Below are 15,088 nucleotides of genomic sequence, written 5' to 3'. Positions count from 1 at the left end.
AGTCAGAGGCAAGTGATGGGGAACCATGGGTATCAACACGAGCAGACTTATCCCATTTACCCTAGATATGGCAGGAGACACGTAGGAGAATGTTGTGTGGGAGATAATGTTTTCTATTGGTGTGGGAGACCAATGCACTAGCTCCTATACCATTTCGAGGAAGTAACCAGGCACCTCAAGGCGGCTAGCAGAGGAACACAGCCCCAACGAGGGTCTATGCATTGACACTAGGAGATGTTGAGGCTGTAGGCGATGTCATGACATGTACTATTACTATTTTATCATATAAATTTGTTGCTTTATTTGAATTAGGGACCACACACTCTTTTGTATCATTGGGGTATATCAAGTTATGTGGGGTAGAAGCACATTTGCTAAATACTGAACTATCAGTAGCCTCACTGACAGGATCCGTAGTGAGGTGTAGAAGGGTGATTAAAGGTTATCTAGTGGACATTCAAGGAAGAATATTACCAGTCAATCTTGTAGTATTAGATATGTAGGGGTTTGATATAATTTTGAATATGGACTAACTAGCAGCTAATTACACTAGTATTGATTGTCATTAGAAATAGGTGATATTTAGGCCTCTTGGAGAGCAGGAGATCATATTCGTGGGGTCTTGTGTGCGCACCTCACCACAGTTGGTGTCAACTATTCAAGTGAGAAGACAACTCCGGGAAGGTTTCCAGGGGTACATAGCCTTTATAAAGGTAATGCTAGAGGGAGAATTGAAACTTGTTGATATTCCAGTAGTCAAGGAATTTTCAAATGTTTTTCTAGAGGAGTTACCTGGTTTACCACCAGATCATGAAATTGAGTTTGTAGTTGAGTTACTTCTAAGGATGGCACCAATTTCTAAAGAACCTTACAAAATGGCTCCAACTGAATTGAAATAACTGAAAGACCATTGTAGGAATTATTAGACAAAGGGTTTATCAGGCCTAATGTGTCGCCCTAGTTTTATTTGTAAAGAAGAAAGACTGGACGATGAGGATGTGCATCGACTATAGGGAGATAAATAAAGTAATAGTTAAGAATAAGTATCATTTTCCCCATATTGATGACTTTTTTTATCAACTCCAGGGAACCCGGGTCTACTGCAAGATTGATCTTAACTAGGTATGGCCATCAGGTAAAAATAAAAGTAAAGGACATTCCGAAGACAGCTTTCTAAACTAGGTATGGCCACTATAAGTTTTTGGTTATACCCTTTGGATTGAACAATGCACTAGCAGTGTTTATGGATCTAATGAACATGGTATTTCATCATAACTTGGGCCAGTTTGTTGTGGTTTTCATTAGTGATATTCTGGTCTATTCAAAGATTTTTAAGGAGCACAAAGATTATTTGAAGATGGTACTACAGGTGTTGAGATAAAAGAAGTTGTATGCTAAGTTTAATAAATGTGAATTTTGGCTGAAGGAGGTTACTTTCTTTGGAGATGTGATCTCCGGGGACGGTATCTTAGTAGATCCGAAGAATATAGAAAGGGTAGTGAATTGGGCGAGACCGGGGAATGTTCAGGAGAGTCGAAGTTTCTTGGGTTTGGCGGGATACTATCGGCGATTTGAAAAGGGTTTTTCCAAATTATTGGGTCCCCTGACATAGTTAACAAGGAAAAAAGTAAAGTTTGAATGGACCAACGATTGTGAACAGAGCTTCCAGGAATTGAAGCAATGACTCGTCACTGCACCGATTTTTTCTATCCCATCAGGAGATGGTGGATTTGTGATGTATAGTGAAGCGTCCTAGAAGGGACTCCTGTGTGTTTTGATGCAACATGTGAAGGTTATCGCATACGCTTCTCGGTAACTTAAAGAATATTAAGAAAACTACCCGACACATGATTTGAAGTTAGCTGCAGTGGTAGAAAATGGGGGTCTTTACAGATCATAAAAGTTTGAAATATTTCTTCACACAGAAAGAGTTGAATATGAGGCAAAAGAGATTGCGGGATTTAATTAAAATTATGATTGTACCATCAGTTACCACCCAGAAAAAGCAAATGTGGTAGTTGATGCCTTGAGTCGGAAATCAAGGAGTGCCTCTTTGTCAGCAGTGGTGGTGTGACACCCCAATTTTTCATACCATTTTTTTTTCCATCAATATATAAAACATATTAGCACATATCGGCCACTTCAACTCCTCTAATACCATTTATACATAACCCAACCCAAAGTGGGTGCCGGGTACACAATCATTCTCATATACACAAACCTAACAGCGAAAGTCATTATATATATACACACCACAATGAATACATATACCAGAGTACTAATTCATCCATAAATACATATCTAATACATTTCCAAAAAGAAACACATAATACTCAGGGTATTAGCTCCTTTGTATCTCGGAGCTTTATCACCGTCGGGGCATTATAGGTGATGCAGCATCATATCAGAATGGATCTGGAAAGGCTTAGGGTGGAACTTGTAAAGGGTAGTCACTAGGCAATTATTGCCAACCTGATACTTCAGCTGACGCTACTGGAGAAAATTAAAACTACTCAGATACAAGACGCAAAAATAGTAAAAATGAGGGATAAGGTGCATAATTGACAGGGGGTTGATTTTAATATTTTAGATGATGAAGCTCTGAGGTTTCATAGTAGATTATGTGTACCCGATGATGTCAAAATTAAAATGACCAATTTGGAAGAAGCACATCGATCCCTTTTTACAATGCACTCTAGAAGCACTAAAATGTATAGGGATCTTTGGGAGTCCTTTTGGTGGAGCAATATGAAGAAAGAGATAGTTGAGTATGTAGAGTAGTATTTAACGTGCCAGCAGGCAAAGACTGAGCACCAGAGACCGGCGAGACAATTGCAGCGACTCCACATTCCTGAGTGGAAGTGGGAATATATTTGTATGGATTTTTTTATAGGGTTACCGTCGACATTGCATGGACAGGACGCCATTTGGGTGGTCGTGGATCAATTAACAAAGACTGCCCATTTCCTTCCCATCAGAGTTAACTACTCCTTGAGTAGACTAGCAAAGTTGTATATACAAGAAATAGTTAGACTGCATGGTGTGCCAATGTCCTTTGTATCCGATAGAGACTTACAGTTCACATTGCAGTTTTGGAGGAGCCTACAAAGGGCCATAGGTTCTCAATTGACGTTTAGCACAACATTTCATCCTCAGACAGATGATCAGATGGAGAGGACGATACAGACATTGGAGGATATGCTGCAAGCTTGTGTGCTAGACTTTGGGGGTAGTTGGCTACAATTTATGCCACTGGTCGAGTTTTCTTATAATAACAAGTACTAGACCAACATTGATGTGACACCATATGAGATGTTATATTGTAGGAGGTGTTAATCCCCATTATAGTGGGAGGAAATTGGAGAGAGACAGATTTTGGGGCCAGTGCTGGTTCAATAGACTCATGATAAAGTCAAACTTATCAGAGGCAGAATCAGAGCATCTTAGAGTCAGCAGAAAAGTTATGCAGATATTCACCGGCAAGATTTGGAATTTGGTGCAGTAGATCATGTATTTTTGAAAGTTGCACCAGTGAAAGGGGTAATGAGGTTTTGGAGGAATGGTAAGTTGAGTCCTAGGTAGTTTGGACCATTCAAAGTACTTGGGAGAGTGGGTCCGATTGCCTACATGTTAGCCTTACCATCGGTTCTGTCCAGGATTCATGACTTATTTCATGTATCAATGTTGAGGAAATACATCTCAGGCCCATCCCATGTGATCAGTTATGAGGCACTCGAGCTTGGTGATGCCTTATATTATGAAGAAGTACTAGAGTAGATTTTGGATCGAAAGGAATAGAAAATGCATACAAAAAGAATTCCATTTGTAAAAGTGCTATGGTATAATGATGCAGTTTAAAAGGCTTTGTGGGAATTGGAGGATACAATGCACCAGCGATATCCACACCTGTTTAATGGAGATCAGAGATGAGATATTAATAGTAGAGTAATGACAACGTATGTATTTTGACTTGTATAGTGTAGGATAGGATAGTTAGTGTTTTTGGTTTAAGGTTATAAATGGTTTGGGAGAATTTTCTTTTTATATGAATGGTTGTAATCTCCCAAAGCTGTATATGTAACCATGGTATTCTTTCGCCATAAGTGAGGATAATTAAAAAAAATTGCAGTGAGTTTTCCTTGAAATTTTTATAAGGAGGAGAGAATGTAGAGACCCGGAAAATAGAAATAATAAGAAAAACAGAGAAAAAGAGGAAAATGGTTTGGTGAGGACCAAATCGTAGATGGTTTTTGAGAGTGCTCAAAAAACCATCAATGGTTATGTTTTACTGTGGCTAGGTTAAGGGTAAAATAGTGAAAACCAATTTAGTTAAAGACCAAACCGTCGACGGTTTTCAGGAAGCCCAAGAAAACCATCGACAGTTTTCCTCTAGGATAGAAAGGTATAAATAGCTGCATGTTAAATTTTCTTTGTAAAATTTTAAAGGCTCTCTCTCTCCTCTCTCAGCTATGAATCCTTGCCCCCCCTCTCTCTTTATTTTCTCACTCTAAACTCGCCCCATCGATGATCAAACTCCGTATCTAACGTGTAGTGACCCGAAGAATAATAGTATTTAAATAATAACGAGGGAGAGAAATGGAAATAATAACAGAAGGATTTTCCATAGGGCCTCGTTAACAAACACAGGGAGTTCGTCGACGAGTGCATAAAGGGACCTCGTCCACGAAGCTATGACTCGTCGATGAGAAGATATCGAGAGAAGGATTTAGGCTACTCTGAATTTCGTCAACGAAGGGTCAGGTTCGTCGATGAAATTACTTAAGAAATCGTCCACGAGATGACGTGGCTCGTCGACAAAGCCCGCAATATAAATAGTCCTAAATTGATTTTAATCAAAGAAATTTGCTACAGTCTCTCTCTCTCTCTCTCTCTCTCTCTCTCTCTCTCTACCCCTACGGCTCCTCCCTTTTCTTCCTTCGATTTCGACCCCGTCAATCACCGAATCCATGATCTGAGGCCACCACGATGCTCCTGGTAGAGTTCTTTGCAAGTCTGTTGGAGCGGATCATCAGTGGGACAAAGTTGGAATTCATCCCAAATCCAGGGTAAGGTCTTTTATTCGGAATTTAGATTTCTAGCAGTTGTGAGAAATGTAATAGACGTAGAAATAGTAATGTTTTATTTTAGGATTTATGATTTTTAGGGTGTTGAGTGGAGAACCCTGCGGGTGTGGGACCCATTATAGTAGGAGGGTTTTAGCAAAAATCAGGTAAGAGAAATATGTAATGCTAGGCTATTTTACTATGTTTCAATATAAACTATACGTTTTAATCAGATGATTATTCACAATAGAAATTTATACAGTTTATTATTTATGTATAATATGTTTAAAATTTCTGTGTGGCTTGAAGATATGGGTATAGTAAAGAAACATGTTTTATAGTATTTTTAGGATATGATTTACAGAATATACAACCAGTGGTTATGTTTTATAGTAATTACAGAATACCATGATTATACAGTTTTCAATACCATGATTATACAATTTACAATACCATGATTATACAGTTTTTAGTATCATGACTTTTAGATTACAGTTTAGTTCATAAATACAAATGATACAGTTACAGTTTATTACAGTGTCATGGTTAATATAGTTATTACAGAATCATGGTAAAATAGTTAGTTGTATATAGAAATATATTATATAGTATCAGACCCTGTTGGACCATACAGCAGAGCACGGTACCGTAGTTACATACAGTTTATAGAGTGCAACCACCTATTTAGATAATATATGGTAGTAGGTCGATTGTATAGTGCGCTGACGTGGATAGGCTCCCCATCAGATATGGGTTAAGAAGGGCAAATCAGACCGAGGGAGTATAGTGGATTACCCTGGTCGGCCAGTTAGGGTAGATCCCGCCTATGGGCCGCACAACCCTGTTATAAGGGGTTAAATCATGACACACAGTTATCCATAGGGAAGTTTTCAGTTATTATTATGTATATACAAATTTACAGAGACAAAGAATCTTATGTACATTAGAAGTATTTTAAATAGTAACCTTGAAATACTGATATGTTAAGCAACATGGAAATGGTGGTGGTATCTATTACTTGTACTGTATTTACAGATCCAGTTATACATGATTTTATAGATACAGATTTTCATAATATTGTAACTCATCTGCCACACACTAGTAATAGCATATTTCGTCTTACTGAGCGTTGGCTCATCCCAATTACTTTAACATTTTTCAGGTGATCCAGGTAGGCGAGCAGATCAGGCTCGCAGATAGAGGGGCCTCAGTATTGCCCTGATATTAGAGTGAGTATTTTTGAGAGTATTTTTGTATAGCCCCAGCCAGTTGAGGATATTTCTGGGGAACATTTATATATGTATATTTTGGAAAACAATTTAGCTCTCTAGTATTGTATATATTTACAAGGTTTTGTGTGACCGCCATAGGTGTTGATTTTGGGTCCCTACGAGCGTTTCTTCAGGGAATGAGGTAAAGGTGATAAATATTTGATTGTTTGAGTTTTCATTGATAAAATGGAGTATGTGAGTCCGGGAAAATGTAAATGTGATATTATTTTGGGATACATGATTTATGGGTTTCTAAGTTCCGAATGCCGCGGGCGTGAGTATAGAGATTTTAGCAGACCTCTTAATAATCAGGTAAAGGGATAAGTTATGCCATCTATTTTAGTAATTTTACTAGTTAAAGTATAATTTATGATTTTTCTAGATATTACATGTTATGAAATTATGGGTGTGGAAATTATGGTTTTCATATGTTATATATATTCAAGAACTTAGAAATTTGGATCTCAATATGGATGACATGTTATTTTCATACAACAGAAATATAGTTTTCTGATACAGTAGAAAAAATATGGTTTTTCCATGCAGATTATAGTATTATCTGTATTACTCAAATCGCGTGACGTGAGAAATATTAGTTTAGTACAGAGCTTTATTATAGAATTTTATACAATTATTATAGAACCATGATATACAGTTATTACAGACCATGATTTACAGTAATTACAGAAACATGATATATAGTTATTACAAAACCATGATTTACAGTAATTATAGAACCATGATATACAGTTATTACAGAACCATGAGTTATAGTTATTACAAAATCATGATATTACAGTTATTACAGAATCATGGTATTACAGTTTATATAGAATCATGGTAAAACAGTAATATATAGAGATAGTATTATATAGTATCATAACTATAACGACCTGAAATTTTCATCCATTTTTTTCCTTCTATATTAATATATAATTTATGATACCTTGCATGAGCATAGTTGACATCATCATGGCCCGAAGTGGTACCGTGGTATCCTATACATTTCATATAACACCTAAGCAGTAGAAACATACATATCCAACATATTCCAAAATACAATACTAGAATACTATATACTTAGCTATACACATACACACATATACATAACACTTCCTAAAACCCCCAAAATACCGTGGGCTCCACAGACCAGCCCAAAACTCACCCCAAAACTATGCCGACTCTACACCACCTCTACCTCTGAATCGGCCCTGCACGCCTCTATGGATTACCTGAAATTTTTAATAATGTAGGGGTGAGACACCTCTCAGTAATGAGAAATATGTTATTACTGGTGTGTGGCATATGAGTTAGTTGGTAACATATCATTTAATCAATACTGTATACAGTTTACATTGAAAAAAAAAAATTTGTACAATAACACATGCTTATGTCATATAGAATATAAAAATTTCTGAGTTATCTATTCACAAGTACTTTTATCTATAATACCTAATCTTTGCTTTCTGTGTGTACTATACATAACCATATATCTATAATGTGTACTATACATAACCATATATCTATAAACTTTCCCCTGGATAGCTATATGTCATAACTTACCCCCTCATAACTAGGTTATGCGGCCCGTAGGCGGGGCTAAACACTGGTTAGCCATCTAGTGCTAGCCTAACTGTATGCATATCTAGATGCCTATAGCATGAAAGCCCCGCTCCACCTGGTTTGGATGCTAGGGATCTCATAACTTTACGTAAGGGCACAATCGGTTGTACCATACTCTGTTTTGAGACGTATGATTGCACTATCTATACTGTATCACAACGGTACTGTGCTCTGTAAACTGTTGTATTCTACCAGGATTTGATACTGTATAATAATATTTCTATATAAATATAACTATTTTAACGTTATTCTGTCTTTCTATAATAACCATGATCCTGTATAAACTATATAGTCATGACACTGTAGTAAGTGTATATCTGTATATTCTGTAGTTGTAATTTTGTATTATGTATGTCATAACTCTATATTCTATATAAGTTGTATTTCTATATATCAAAATTTTATATTTTGTATATCATGGTTCTATAAAATTCTGTATAATCATGTTTTTGTATATTTCTGTATAATCATGGTAATAAAAACACTATATAATCATCTCTGTAAAATACTATAAAATCTTGTTCTGAAATATACTACGTAACCATAATTCTGTAAAATATTTTATAAGCATGATATTGTAAAATACTGCATATCATATAAACTGTATTCCTGTATAATTCTGTATAGCCGTAGCTCTATATATAAAAATGTAAAAGTTATGTTTCATAACTCTATAGGCTATATAATCATGCTTTTGTAAAACTATATAACATATTCTATAATATTTCAGTATTTCTCATGCCACACAATTCAATAAAACTCTATAAACATGTCCTATAAAATTGTATGATTTTCATGCTTTGATCAAATACTATATTGTATTGGTAAAATGTCTAATAATGCTGGAATAACATGTATTCCCCTTACCTGACTATCTAACTTTAGCTACTATTTAACAATCTTACGTATACGACGTTCATAATTTTCAACTCCCTGAAATAATACCCATATAATTTCCAGTCACACAACTAAATTTACCATAATGATTATCGCATTCATATTTTCCCCCAACTCCACATATTCAACATTTCTAAACTATAATTTACCTGAGTTCCTGAAAAGATATCTGCTGGGGTCCTCAACCCATACCTGTAGGGTCCCAAAAATACCCTAATCCTGAAAACATAATACCCTAATTTCACTCCACAAAACACCAATATATTCTCATACAACACAGGATCTAAACTCAGATAAGTCTGATAATACTGAAAATACCCAAGTAATCAACTTACCCTGATTTTGGGATGGTAACATGATTTCAAAAACAACCATAACACTATAATTCTGAGTTGTATTATCTGAGATATCTAACTGAAATATATATATATATATATATATATATAATATCTGTTTGTATCATCTGTGATTTCTTTCTGTACTATCTGTAATATCTATATAAAATATCTGTATATTCTGTATATAATATCTGTAATCTTCAAACAATCTAACTGTAGCATCTTGATGCTATAACTGCATAATCTGTCTAAATAAACTGTTTGAGTATTATGGTTTAGAAATCATGTTATTTTAAGAAATATTGTAAGTCTCATTCATTGTTATAATATGTATAATTGAATATCTGTAAAACTATAAAATCTACATACTATTCTGTAATAAACTCATGCCACACATTTGGGTAATCAAAATCTCATGCTATTCTGGAAAAAATAATCTGATTTGCATGCTTATAAATACTCATTCATAATTTTCTATTGTACATATAAAAATCTCTAGCATTGCACATTTCCCTTACCTAAACTCTGGAAAACTCCTACTGTACTCTGGCTTTTTATCCGCAGGGTTCCCTGCTCAACATCGTGTAAACATCATCCCCCAAAACAAAATATCAGTATTTCATTACATACTACATTTCCTATAACTGTGGGAAAGGTAAAAACTGGATAAAATACCTTACCCTGAGATTGGGAGGAATTTCAAACCATCTCCACCAACGATTGGCTCCAACAGACTTGCGAAGAACTTCGTCCAGAGCATCGTGGTGGCCTCAGATCTTCAATTTGGTGAGAAATGGAGCCGGGAACGAAGAGAGAAAGGGAGGGAAATGTAGAGAGAGAGAGAGAGAGAGAGAGAGAGGAGGTTTTTGCGCTGAAAATTTTGTTAAAAAACTGAGTTTCGGCTATTTATAGAGCCGAATTCGTCGACGAGACACGTCACCTCGTCGACGAGTCCTGTACAAAGTTCGTTGACGAACCTACACCCTCGTCGATGAGTTTTAAACTCCCAAAAATCCTCTCTCGGTATCTTCTCGTTGACGAGATCCTGAAGAACCCTCGTCGACGGAACCCCTGTATTTGTCGACGAGGCCTGAAAGAATTTCTTAGGTTATTACAAGCTACAACTCGCTGGGGGTGGTTCTCCAATTGAAATTCAATTAGAATCCTTAGGAGCTTCCTGAGGAATCATATATATATTATAATATTATACTTTATTATATTAATATATTAATATATTAATATATTATATTATATTATTTAATTAATAATTATTATTATTTAAGTAATTAATTAATTATTTTAATTTTTAATCATTAATTTAATTTAATTTTTAAAAATTTTTAATTAATTTTTTTAACACTTCTATGCATATAATATTCTTGGGTCATTACATGGAGATTCAGACTTGAGGAAATTTACTTCAGGTTATTTGATTACCTTTGTGGGGAGAGTTGTGTCTTGGCAATCCAGGTTACAGAAATGTGTTGTTTTGTCCACTACAAAAACCGAATTCATTGTAGTTACTGAGGCGTTTAAAGAGTTATTGTGAATGAAGAAATTGGTTCGTGAATTTAGATTCACTCAAAAGAGGTATATGTTATTTTGTGATAACCAAAGTGCTATTCATCTCAGTAAGAATTCAACCATTCTTGGTAAATCAAAGCATATTGATGTGAGATATCATTGGATTCGAGATGTTTTGGATTTTAAGTTGCTTGAATTGAGAAGATCCACACTGATAAGAATGCTATTAATTTGATGAAAAAGGTGGTGCCTTATGTGAAGCTTGAGTTGTGTGCCGAGGCAGCCGGTATCAAAATTGTAGCCCACATAAGTAAGTAATTTAAAAAAAAAAAAAAAAAAAAGGAAGCCCATGTGCTTGAAGCCCATTAGGGCAATTAAAGGAGGCGGCAGTGTGGAGCGCCACAACAATGAAAAAAAAAAAGTATGTGTGGCAGTGTGTGAGGTAGCAATAGTGTGTTGTGCAGTCTTTATCAACTCAACGATTGGAAGGTCTTTTGTGATCCCATTTTACTAAAATTTGGCGAGTACGTTTGGGATTTGTCGACCTTCAATGTGGACAGTGGAGATCTATTTTAGAGTTTTGGAGGACTTGATTTTCCAATACTGACAGTAACTGCGTTCGGGGGACTTCTTTCCGCTCATTCTTATTTTATCGCGATTCTTTCGGTAATCCTTTTTCGCTCTTTGTTTATGAGCATTTTTTTTGTGATTGTATTGTTGTAATTTTTGCCTCTATTATAGTTGAAATTTTATTGGGTCTCATAGGCCCTATGATTTTTACCCTTCACAATATAGGACTCTAGGCGAATGATTTAATTAGGGGCCCTTAATATTTTGTTCAATTTTTATTTTTATTTAAAATTAATTTTTATAACTTTTTGAGATGTAAAATCACTAATTAAAGTTTTATATTCAAGATGACATTGAGACTTGAAAAAGAAAAAATTAAATTACATTTACTTTACTTTTCAAAATAGAATTTCATTTACTTTTGAGATAGTGGGAAAATCAATGTATAGGAAGAGATGACATCATAAATAATGTTAACATTAAAAAAAAAAATTGGGGGCCCCAACTTTTGAGATAGTGGGAAAATCAATGTAAGAAAAGAGATGACATCATAAATAATATTAATATTTAAAATAAAAAAAAATTTAGGGGCCCCAAAAGGCAAACTGCTCAATAGCCTTATGGTCAAGTCGGCACTGCCCTTCACATTAGAGGGATTTTCTATATTAAAAATCGTGGTGTTCCTATTATGGTGTATGATTTATTATTATTGTTGATTGGTTATTTTTTCTCGTCACATATTTAATTTTTGGGAAAGATTTATACACTATGCTAGTTGTCTAGTTACTTTCCCAACACTAAGAACTAACTAATTGAAAAAAAAAAAAAAAAAAAAGGAAAAGTGTGTGCATGTAAAAGAAAAATGATTATGAGAATAAAATGTGCATGAATATATCTTTATTTTACATCATTAAACAAACTAAGGTCTTGTGTGTGTGCGTGCGTGCGCGCACGTGTGTGTGTGTGTGCGTGTACGTGTCGGGGATTCTATGATTGTATTCCTATCCTTGCACCTTTAATGTTGGTACAACAAGTCCATTTCTACCTGCATATTTACATATCCCCAAATTTCCACTCTAAGAACTAATTGTTTGACCAAAAAAAAAAGAAAAAGAAAAGTGTGTGCATGAGAGAGAAATATGATTATGAGAATAAAATGTGCATGAATATTGTCACGATGTCCGGGACCCACCAGAGACCACTATAGCAAATGGGTGCGGCTGCGAACTGGGAAAAATGAATGTGAATTTTAAAAAAGATATTTTTTGTGGAAAACATTGTGTGATGGAGTCATCACTAACCTTTTGGAGTGCGGTTAGAACACTTAATTGCTGCCCCGTTAGAGGTAAAATCGGTCTGCATCAATAGAGTTAGGCTTGGGAGTATGATTACGCTAGGGGAAGATATTAGCACTCCCTACGTTCCCGTTCTTACGAATGGTACCAAATTAATCAAAAATCATTTCAAAATAAATTTAATAAGCCTTCAAAATTACTCCCTCACGAAAATCAAAACAAATACACAAAATGAATACTATATAAATATTCCCTCAAAACCGGGGCAATCCAATACTCCGAGGAGTCCATGCCCTTTGTTGCAATCATCAGGATGAAAAATCGAGAAAATTGGATACAAAATACGCTCTCGAGGTTTTGAATTCTATAAGTTTTTCTAAATATGAAAATAGTATGTTGGGAGGTTTTCGGACTCCTTTGGGACAAAAACAGACCTCAAAAATATTTTTTGTGATTTTTCTAAGACTTTTCTAGATTTTTGTATTTTTTCAAGTGCAAAGACTTTTTTTAAAATTTTTGAAATTTTTGATTTTTTGGTGATTTTTCAATATTTTTCCCAAAGTAATTAAATAACAAAAAGTGAATTAAGGCAAAATCTGTGAAATTTGAAAAAAAATATATGGAAAATAAAATAAAAGGTTAAACTGGTTTCATATCGATTCAGAATACCCAACCAACTCGGGAAAGAATTAGTCCAAGAAGGGTCGATCCATTTTAGGCCCGATCAAGGCCGAAGTCAACACACAGTGCCTATGGGGCGCATGAGTTAGCGTATGTTTTAGTGTGTGCATGGAATGCGTGAAAAACGTGTGTGCATGGAATGTGAAAAATGTGTATGCATGGGTGTGTGTTGCATGTATGGTTGCATGGTACGTGTCAGTTTTAGTGTGCGTGGGTGATTTTAAATTGGTGAGTTAGTGATGTGTGTGTCTGTGTGGGTGGGTTAGTGGTGTGTGTGTCAGTGTGTGGGTGATTTTAAATTGATGGGTTAGTGGTGTGTGTGTTAGTGTGTGTGGGTGAGACAGTGGGTGTTGGCATGTTGTGGTGTGTGTATGTAGCAGTGAGTGGTGCATGCTTTAGTGTGTGAAATGGTGTCTGTAAATAGTGTGGTTTTTTGTGTTTGCAAGCCGTGCACGTCAATGGGTGAGTGTTGTGTGTAGTTTAGTGTGTGTAGCAATGATGCTGTGTTAGTGGTTGTGTGAGTGAGTTGCAATATCCAACATGTGCATGTATGCGTGTTAGTGATGCTGTTAGTGCATGGGTATATGAGTGTGTGTGCATTGTGCCTGGGTCATCTCCTCAAACATTCTGCTTACACTAAAAGGGCTCAAACACTTGTCATACATGTCAATAAGCGAATTACTGACTACCAGTGATGATTGGCATCCAGAAACAATGACCTGTGTGTGAATTTCCCTTCCTCAGGAAAACTTGCATGCACCCGCAGAAGCACTCAGAGTGGCAGTGCATAAGAAGTGATCAGGCTTCACATTGGAGATTTGCATACAGTGGAACAAAGAGAGAGCTTGTTGGTGGAGACCCAGGCGAGAGTAACCAGTGAGCATCGCGTTCCAAGCAACCGAGTCTTTGTGCGGCAATTCGTCGAACAGCTTCTGCGCATATGCGATGCGTCCCGATCCTGAGAGAGCTATAATTTTATGTGTGATATGGAACAAGAGCGGATGCATTTGCATGAAATTCTAACATTAAATTTGAGCACACCCATCAATGAGAATCAGAGATTGAGCAATTGTTTGAGGTTATAATCTGGTCGTGCATGCGCCCCAGAAACAGTATATATAGGAATGCCATTGCCTACTGTCACGGGCTAAGTTTGTTCAGGGCATTATGCTTGCCTATGACCGCTTATCTCGTGTGCTTGGGATGGGTTTCCAACATGTAAATACTAGTGTAGGGTTAATTTCTGCTAGTAGAGTCTTTGTAAGCCAAATAAGGCAGTATGACTCCTCGGTCACTTTGATGTTTCCTAGTGGCAGGATGATAATTACATAAAAACCTCTTTAGGGGAGGGTGAGTGTTCATCAATCAATGTAAAACTCACTAGCAATTGTCAACATGCTTAGCCTCCTTGCCTCCCTCGCTAAGTACAACATGTCAACGGAGGATTTGTTAATGAATTACGTTTGCTTCAATATTTATTGCTTGGTTGCCACGGCTTTCATGAATTGATTATTATTTCCGCTGCTATCTGATTGAATGTTAATGAAAGTGCTTCGTGGATGAATGTTGGTAAACAATAGGCTGGCTAGTTAAGTAAGAGTGCTTTAGCTAGCGCTGCACGGCCCTTCACAACGGTGTGAAAAAGTCAGACCGTGACATTTGTTATCAGAGCCAAATCGGTGACACTTGGTGAGAGCCCAAGGTTGAGTTGCTACGTGAATTCGATTGCCTTCGTTGTTGGATTTGGGAAGCTTTGGTAAGTGACCATGGCATCAAACAATGCTGAGAGGATCAGCGTGCTGGAAGCACAGGTTAAGGAAACAACC

Source organism: Malania oleifera, chromosome 8 (genome assembly GCF_029873635.1).
Source record: "Malania oleifera isolate guangnan ecotype guangnan chromosome 8, ASM2987363v1, whole genome shotgun sequence".
NCBI classification, from domain to species: domain Eukaryota; kingdom Viridiplantae; phylum Streptophyta; class Magnoliopsida; order Santalales; family Ximeniaceae; genus Malania; species Malania oleifera.
This window is presented reverse-complemented; position numbering follows the sequence as displayed.